This window comes from Delphinus delphis, chromosome 21, assembly GCF_949987515.2.
Source record: "Delphinus delphis chromosome 21, mDelDel1.2, whole genome shotgun sequence".
Lineage (NCBI taxonomy): Eukaryota > Metazoa > Chordata > Mammalia > Artiodactyla > Delphinidae > Delphinus > Delphinus delphis.
Genome location: NC_082703.1, coordinates 35380787 through 35390543, shown reverse-complemented (window position 1 = coordinate 35390543; position 9757 = coordinate 35380787).

The following is a 9757-nucleotide window of genomic DNA, read 5'->3' as shown; positions in this document are numbered from 1 at the left end:
CCCTTTTTGTTACATTGAGTTTTAGTGAAAAAAATTTCTTTTCTTTTCCTTACTGGGAGGAGGTGAATGGGGGGATCCTTGCTAAGCAGGAAGCACGTCTTTTGACGGTCCGGGGGGCTGTGTACGTGGTGCTCGTCCCCCCAGTGTGGGTATATAAGGCTTCCACGTATAGACCATGTTGCTGAACTTGACTCCTGGTGGCTGGAGTGTACGTAATTACGTGTTAGTTTCCCATATCACTACAGGAGGAGTGGAATCTTCTGGCCAGAGAACTCTGTAGATATCAATGTTCCAGTCAATAGAGGTTTGCTTTGAACTGTTGCCTTTGGGAACAGTATTCCAGAAGAAAGGTGGTTTGAGCCTTCTTTTGCCTTGCAGACTCTGTTAGATAATTGTGGTGAATGGCGGTTGTATCTGAGGCAGTGTTGCTGCCTGTCATGGGTAATAAATGACAATAAGGAAACCATCTTTCACTGAACCGTTGGTGGCAGAACTCCATTTAAAAGGCAAAATTTCTGAGGGAAATGATAGGAATTCCATTTCCCTGGCACATTTTATGCTTTTTCTTCTTTTTCAAAGAATCCATCCTTAAAGACTTCTGAAGCCCAACAAGATACAGCAGTGGAAGTGATCTAAGATATTGGCCATTTCCTCCTAAATTAAAAATGAAGCAAAATAAGGGAACAAGCATAAAAAGAAAAATTGAGAAGAGCTTGAATAACAATTTAGGCCTCTACAACCAGTGATCTAAACTTCCTCTATTCCAGGCCTAAGTTTTGATCTTCCGACGTCTACATCCACTTGAGGATTGAAAATATTTAGGTTGGCGAATCGACTGTTGCAGGAGAGCCCGAGAGTGCAGGGCAGGAAGTTTTCCTGTGAGTGACACGGGTGAGAAGTTTTCACACGCAGAGTTCACTTGGTTTTGTTTTTTAAAGTGAGGCTACTCTGAACATGGTAGATTCCACAAGTCATCAGTCGGGAGGGCTGCCTTAAGCTCCGTGGGAGGAGCCGGCTCTCCCCTGTGGGAGAGCCTGTGCTCTGCCCACTTACCTCCTGCCAGGGAACCATGGTGATGGGGGATTAGCATCGGCAGAAGCAGCAGCGTAACCCTGGGCCCAGGACTTTTTGGAATCGGGATCACATTTAGAGGGAAAGGCTTGTCCCATTTAGATGAGAGGTGCCCAAGAATTCTGGAAAGACGTAGAGCTAGGCCGATTTTTCAGGACTGTTGGAGAGGTCGAAAGCCATTAAATTCAAAAGCCATTACTTCAAAAACTGTATTTAAAAACAGAAAGACTAGCTGCTGGCAGCTGAAGATATGGACCGGACTTGAAGAGGGAGCGCAGGGCTGGAAGGAAGAGGTCTACTTGGCATTTGGCCTCCAAAAATAAGGGCAGCATCAGGCTGTACGAATCTCCAAATGGTTATTGAGTGCCTCACCAAGTATAAAGTGGGTTCTCCAATGCTCCCTCGTTTAGAGTCGGAAGACACAGAATTGTTAGATGAAGCCCAGCTTTGCCAGTCTCAGGCTAAACAACACTCTCCACCTGCCAGGGCCTGCTGACGCGGCCTGCAGTTTATTTTCCCCGGGATTGAGTTGTCTGCAGTGTCCATAGCCACTGAGTGAGGCCAGTGGGGAGAGGTCAGGGGTCAGAAGTGGGTGTGCGCAGATGCCTGGCTCTTACTCCATTTCCAAGGTCACTTATTTTAAAAGATTTTAAAGGTGTTTCACTAAATTAAATTGAGCTCAGTATTTCCAAAGAAAATTAGGGAAGAGTTCTGTACACCACCTGCTCATCACTCAGTAGCAGAGTTGCTTGGTGAAGCCCACGGATCTCACAGGCCTGGAGCCTGAAAATGATGCTGCCCTTATTTTCGGAGGCCAACTGCCAAGTAGATCTCTTCCTTCCAGCCCTGCGCTCCCTCTTCAAGTCCGGTCCATATCTTCAGCTGCCAGCAGCTAGTCTTTCTCTGTTTTTAAATACATTTTTTAAATGTAAAATACACATAGCAAAATTTACCATCTTAACCATTTTCAAATATACCGTTGAGTGATAACTACATGACATTTTTCGTGCCCCCATCGCCACCATCCAGCTCCAGAAGTCTTTTCCCTTACAAAACTGAAACTCTGTGCCTGTCAAACAGGCGGACTCCCAACCACTGCGCCACCAGGGAAGACCCTGCCATTTTCTTTTGAACGTCTAATGTTCCTCTACAACCTGGCATCATCCACGTGGGTCCCTGACTGCCTCCTTCCCTACACCAGTCACCCAAACATTCTGGAACATTCCTTGCATTTGTGTGTGTGTAAACCAGCCTTTCTGAGAGGCTCGTAATGTGCTTCCTTTGCTCGCGCACAGCTTTCTATGTCTCTTTCAAGACTGAGCTGGGATCCTGCCTTCTCTGTAAAGTCTCCCCAGGCCTTCCTCAGCTGGAACTGATCTATTTCTTCTCTGAAATCCTACAGCAGTTATTGTCAGCAACCATCTTTTCGGCAGTGAATCGTGCACAGTTTTATGACAACTTTCCTACTGTCTAGAACTGTTATTGAGACATTTCACTTAACTTTTCACAATGATCTCTTCCTGCTCTAACAGGATGATTAAGTCCATGAGAGCATGTGTCTCGTGTATCTTTATACCCACTGCCTTCCATTCCGCCCACATCTTTGCATCGTACCTTACACAGATGTGTTTAATATTTCCATTTGAAAGTTATGGACCTGATTGCACTTTAATTCAGTGAAGCGGCTGATCAGGAGCCAACTTCCTAGATCATTTTTTCCCGATTTCCTCCTGAACAGCCTGAAGAAATATGGTCAAACAGAATGCAAGAGAAAGAAGTCTTCCTGTTAGCATCCAGGGTTAACGGGCACATTTATCTTTGAGAGAGAAGGGAGATTATTATTTAAATGTCTTATTTTTAGCTTCTGTGTTTCAGTTAAAGCATGCTTATATATGGTTTTGGATTAGAAGGTTGGCAATAATATACATACTTGGCAAGACCCTAGAGATGATGTTTCCATTTAAACCCTTCTGATTAGAGGACGGCTTGACCTTTACAGGTCTTAAATCACTATAGACTGCTTACTGTTGCAGGGATGCTTTATTTTAACTTCTGCTAATGAAAATTGTTACATCTTTGGTATTGTTAAAAATGCCATTTGGTCCAGGTTTTAGATGGGCATTTTGTTATTAAATTGCTTCCCCTGCACAGTGATGCATGGCATGCAGCCTTTTGTGTTAATTCTCCTGCCTTTCCCCTGTTTTTCTTGAAGAAGCAGTCATCAGTAATATATGCAGCTATAAGTAACAGACACCTGACTCTCAGTGGCTTAAACAAAAAATATATTTTTCTTACGTAATAACTGCATTTGCTGGAGTTAGTTCAGCTACTCGATGATATCGGCAAAGATCTAGGCTTTTTTCTTTATTTTAACTTGGCTTTCTTTAGCATTATGTCTTAAAGCTTGTTTTGTCAAGCTCCAAGTGTCCCCTTAAGTGCAAGAAGGGGGAGATGGGAGGTGGGGCAAGCAAGAGACTTCTCCCCTCTTGCCTGTCCTTTTTATCAGGAAAGCAGAAGCTTTCCCAGAAGCTCCCAGCTAATATTCCCTTATGTCTCATTGGCCACAAGTGGGTCAGTTGTCCCCTTAGCTGCAAGGGAGGCTGTCAGGGTGCTTGCATTCCAAGTTCTGTAGTGGAGTCTGCAAGGGAGAAGGAGGTTAGTAGCAGATGCTACTAATGATTTGGGCCTTACTTGAGAAATTGCATAATGGTCTAATTATGTAATTTCTACTCAACTGCTGTTCACATACTAGGTGTTAAAGTATTAATTGAGTTGAAAAGTGATACCTCCTTCACAGGAATTTTGTGAACTTTTGTATTGACTTTCAAACTCTTGTGTAGAAAATCTTAGTTTCTTATTTGGACAGAGCTATAAAAGAGAAACACACACACACACACACACACACACACACACACACATACACTCACACAACATTTGAAGGTAAGTTACATCATAGCCTTTGGCCCCTAAATACTGTGTGTGTTTCTCAAGAATAGGGCTATTTTCATATATAACCACAGTATACTTATAGACTTCAGTAAAGTTAATATTATTACAATACTTTAACCTACCATTCATATTCCAGTTTTGTCAATTGACCCGATAACTTTCTTTGTAACATTTTCAGTACAGGATCCAGTCTAGGGTTTGATATTACATTTAATTGTCATGTCTGTTTAGCCTCTTTAATCTAGAACATTTCCACAGTGGCACTGATTCCTCAGAGAGCCCCTTTTCCCAGCTGCCTTATGCTAAGATTCCTTAGATGCAACAATTTTCAAACTTTTTGGTCTCAGGGCCCCTTTACCACTTTTGTTCATGTGGGTTATTGCAATTGATATTTAACCGCATTAGAAATTAAAACAGAAGTTTGAAAAATATTGTAATTGATTTAAAATAATAAACTCTTTACATGTTAACATAAATAACATACTTTTGTGAAAATAACTTTTCCAGAACAACAAAACATATTTTGTGAAAAGAGTAGCATGGTCTTACATTTCTGCAACTCTTTTAAGTGTCTGGCTTAATAGGAAACAGTTGGATTGTCATTTCTAGAGTGCTGTTTATGTGTTGTGATATGTTATTTTGGTGGAAGTATATGAAGGAAATCAGGCCACATGCAGATAGGTAGTTAGAAAAGGGAGGAGTATTTTAATAGCCATTTCAGAAAATTGTAAACACTCTTTTTTGATACCACACCAGAAGTTGATAAGTGATAGTTTCTTAAAGCACAGCTGCTATGTAAAGTATGAAACCACATCAGAATTGAACATTTCCTGTTAACTTACATGGAAACCCACTGGTCTATCTTGTACTTTGAATTGGTGTTTTACCTGTGCGTGCTGTTGTAACATGCCTTGGTCATTTGGAAAATCCTGGTTCACTGAGTTATGTAGATCTTCCACATGTTGACTCCTCTCATGGTACAGTATCCAAAAATCACTTTTATAAATATCACAACTGATCTCATTCGAAAGATCCTTTAAGTATTGGGAAGCTGTCGAACTCGTGGCGCCAGACAAGTTTACCGAAACTCTACTTTTATCTTAAAAGCTTGACCTTTAGCATTTCTTCTTCCTTGATGCCCTGAGTTCTAATGAAGACTGGGACTGCTTTCTGGGGCCTGCTTGTTCCTTGCTTCCTTTTCATCGAGTGGGAACAGTGGTGTTTCTGTCTAACCCCCACGAGGCTGATTGGCCCTCTTCTTGGTAGAGTTAGAGATTTTAATTACCCGCGGCAGCCCTCGAAGAGGTGATAAGCGACAGGGCATCACCACTTGGACAACACAGGTCGGCACTGATTAGCGCGGCTGGTTAGAGCCACGACTAATGAGGCCGAGGTCACGGACTCGGCCCCGAAGCCCAGGCAGCCCGGCCACCCTCCAAATCGCCGCCCCGCCGGGTCAGCTGCCTTCGCAGATGCCCGCTGCCTTCTGGAAGGGGGCCAGGGAGGCGCGAGCCAGCAGCCAGCAAGGGCTCCTTTCGTTTAAAACCAAACAAAATAAGAACAGGGTCTCTAATGCACCACCCCCGGCGATCCCTCTCTAGGAATATCAGACTTAATTACTTACATTTAATTTGTTAGCCATTGGCTGGTGAATTTTTTAAAAACCCGATGATTAATTAGCATTCTTATAATAAGCACCATTAAGATCTATTAATGAGAGTTGCAATGGATCAACGATTTAATTTTCTTAATAAAATGAATCGGGAAAGTATTGTTTAGGAGGAACTCCATACTGCGAGCATATGCTCTCTGCCTGTTTTGTGACCTTGATGTGTTTTGCGAGCCAGAAATGGAGCGGAGGATAAGCTGATTGCGGTACGTCCGCCAGCAGCTCTGACTTCCCAGAGCGAAGCCGGGCTGCGCGCGAGGACAGCGGAGTGTTCACGCAGCTCGCAAACACCACAAGCTAAGGAGGGCGAAGCCCGCTGCAGCCTGTCCTGTCCCTTTCCTGCTGCATCCCCGGTGACGCTCACCGAGACAGGCTGACCGCAGCCTGTGACCCACGTCACACCCAGGACAAGTGGGAGGACGGTGCAAACTGGCTTCAGAAACGTGCCCGGCCAAAGCGCACCTGTCGGTAAATCCAGCGCTTTGCTGCCGGGTGTGAACGTCCGTCTTCACGGCACGTCTTGATCAAGCAGCCACCCGGGAGGGAAGGCTCCAAAGGGCAGGAGGTACAGAGCAGCACCGTGACACGTGCCTGCCCGCAAACAGCAACAGCGCCCGGCTGGCTTTCAAAGCGTCGCGGCGCGTTCTCCCGGGGCGACAGGTGCGCGGCTCGGGTGCGATTCAGCGAGGGGCTCCTTGCCCATCACCGACCGTCGGGCTGTAGAGGGCCGGCTGGGCGGGACGCGGAGGTGGCGGCCCGGGCCGGGGCCCAGAGCTCGGGGCTCTGCAGCCTGGACGCGGGACCCGGAGCCCGCGCAGGTCCCGAGAGCCCGGCCCCCGCCCCCGCCCTGCTGCCTGGGGAGCCCAGTCTGAGCGAGTAGCGGATCGGCTGCCTCAGCCCCTGAGGGTGGCGCCCGTGAACGTGGCGCGCGCGGGCGCTGGCTGCGCTTTGGCCCAGCTGGGAGGTCGGCCGGGCCCGGCGCAGGCAGCCCGGGTCCCCGCGGGCCGATGCTTTTCCCACGTGCTTTCGTGCGGTCCCTCCGCGGGGCGGGGATGATGCTTCAGTTCAGACTCGCTCAGCCAGGGCTCTTCAGAGCCTCACTGTGGGGGGGCGGGCGCCCTGCCTGTGACGGCTCCCTCCTACTGCCTGTCCTCTCTTGCACACGGCCGTGCCGTTGCTCGCCGGCCGAGTGAGTTGTTAGTGTCCCTGGGCTGCGGTCGGCAGGCTTCCACTCCGGCGGGGGCGGCAGCGGCCCTGCAGGGAAGGCTCCCGGAATGCCCGCGTGGTGCCCGTGCGCTTGGAGCCTTGGAGCTCCGTGTGAATCTGCGGCCGTGGTGCGCAGCCTCGCACAGCGGTTGCTGAAGAACGTCAGAGCTGACAGTCTTCTGTTCTTGAACTGTCCACTTACCCAGGCTTCTGCAGCCTCAGAGCTAGAACCGGGATGAAAATGCAGGCTTCCCGACTCCGAGGCCTCGCCAGGATCCCGGGCCGAGTCACACTGAGCTAAGGCAGGCACGCGGGACTCTGCGGACCCCACGCGCCGCTGGGTTCCCAGCCTCCCTCCGAGCCCCCTGTTCCTGGTGCTCTGACCTTGCTGTGGCCTCTGTTTTGTCTCTTGGACATTCCTTCCCAGGCCAAGGCTGCCGCGTTTGCTATTCTTCCTTCCTGGGTGGGAGCTTCCTCCCCCAGCCCTTCCCATCGCTGAACACAGCTCAAGCCTTGCTCTTCAGAGACGCCAACCCTGACTACCTGCTCGCCCGTGGCCTCAGCCTCCAGTTACTGTTACCCCAGCCTGGCAGGGGTCGTGTTGTGTCACTCCTGGAAGCCCCATCCTCTGGTTCTCTGTGAATGACGCCCCTACAGTCCTGCCACAGCGTGATCCTTGGAAGCTTTCCTATCTTGGGGTAGGGCTGATCATGGTCAGGCCAGCTGCAGCGGAGGCAGACTGCCCAGTTCCACACCCTGGACTCAGATCCTTTGCCGGGGTGCGGCAGGTGCTGGGGGGACAGGCCAGCCACAGCTTTGGAGACACAGTGCGGACTCACAGTTGCACAGTAATTGGGGCAGGCGGTGATGGGAGGGAGGGAAGGCCACAGGTTTTCCAAGAGGCAGTGAGCAAGTGAGGGGACAAGCCCACGGTGGGGACCGTGGGAGGCTCAGAGGAGCCAGGGAGGGGCGCCAGGAGCGGGGGTCTAAGTGAGCAGCAGGGAGAGACTGTCAGCAGGTGACAGAGCCCCAGTCCCCCGGGCAGGACCGCGAGAGGGGAACCGCCGGAGCACGGCAGGCAGGCCCCCTGTCCTCAAGGGGCTGGGCTGTCGGGCAGCGACCTCCTTGCCAGAACTGGGACCTGACCTCAGTCACCGGGACGAGCCAGGGGCTCAAGCTCCCGAGTCCCCGTCTTAAGGACCCGTCCTTCCTCCAGGATGTCAAGAAGCTCTGCTCAGGGGTAGGAAGCCAGGAGGACGTGGACTCGACACAGTCTCGGGAAGGCGCCGGGAAGAGCTTATTACAACTGAGAACCATATATGGAGAAAAAAATAAGTCTGACCACTTGATGCATTAAATACAGTCATTTTTCCCTTGAACATTTACTTGCATTACATCCTCCTGGAACGGTGTGTCAGAAGAATACATAACCCCACCTCGCTTCTTCTTTTCCAATAACAATTTTTCCCAATGACACAGAAGAAAGGATTCCCAAGTTGGCTCAGGGCTCCCATCGCCTGGTGTACGGCCTCTCACACAGAAACCTCAGCAGGAAAACCAGAGTTCACTCTGTCCTACTGACACCCCCTCCCTCTCTTGGGATTTAAACAAGGACGTGTGAGGCAAACAGAGACTCTCAGTAGAAAATCTCACGAAAATTGGTGCAAAGTGTGATTTTAAATATCTGGTGCCCAGGGGTGAGGCCGGAGGGAGGGATGAACACGTGGACTTTTAGGGCAGTGGAACTACTCTTAATGATAAAGCTGGATACTTCTGTCAAACCCACAGAATGTACAGCATAGAGAGTGAACCCAAGTGCAAACTATAGGCCTTAGTTCATAATCACATATCAACATTAGATTATCAGTCGTGACAAACGTGCCGCGCTAATGCAAGATATTAATAACAGGAGAATTTGTGTGCATGGCTTCTAGGGGGAGAGAATTGAGGGATAATATGGGAACTCTCTGTACTTCTCTCTCAATTTTTCTGCACATCTAAAACTGCTTTAGTGGCTTCCCTGGCAGTCCAGTGGTTGAGACTCCGTGCTTCCACTGCAGGGGACATAGGTTCCATCCCTGGTCGGGGAACTAAGATCCCACATGCTGTGCAGTGCAGCCAAAAAAAAACTTCTTAAAAATAAGATCTGACATTTAAAAAAATCTAAACTTCCAGCTATAAGATAAATAAATACTAGGGATGTATATGATATGGTACAATAAGATAAATAGAATTAATACCGCTGCTGTACACTGCGTACGAAAGTTGTTAAGAGAGAAAATCCTGCGTTCTCATCACAAGGAAAAACATTTTTTTCTTTTTGTTTAGTGTTGTATCTCTAGGAGATGATGAATGTTCACTAAACGTACTGTGGGCATCATTTCATGGTGTGTGTAAGTCACAAAATTCTGCTGTGCACCTTACACTCACACAGTGCTGTGTGTCAATTATACCTCAAAACTGGAAGAAAGAAAACCTAAAAAAAGTGGCCAGGTCACAATGAACAATTTGAGTGAGAAGCCACTCAGAAAAGTACAAAAGGGCCAGAGAGAAAGGGCACATGCACCCTGTTTCCTTTGCTACTTTTTATACCATAAGGATGGACGTACTCGGATGAGAAACCCTTCTTGCGTTTGCACGACGATGATGCTAATGAATTATGAGTTTTCTGAGGCGGATAGGTGTACAGATATCCAAACAAAGGAACAAAAATCACCACAGTTAGGTATCAGGATCTCCTTCGCGTTCTATGGTCTTGTTGTCTGCTGGGATCTCTTTCTCCCTAGGTGTGAAATAGAGACAAGTTAGACGAGTTTCCCTTTCTAGTATATTTAAAAGAGGATCTTGGAGTCAAGCAAAATT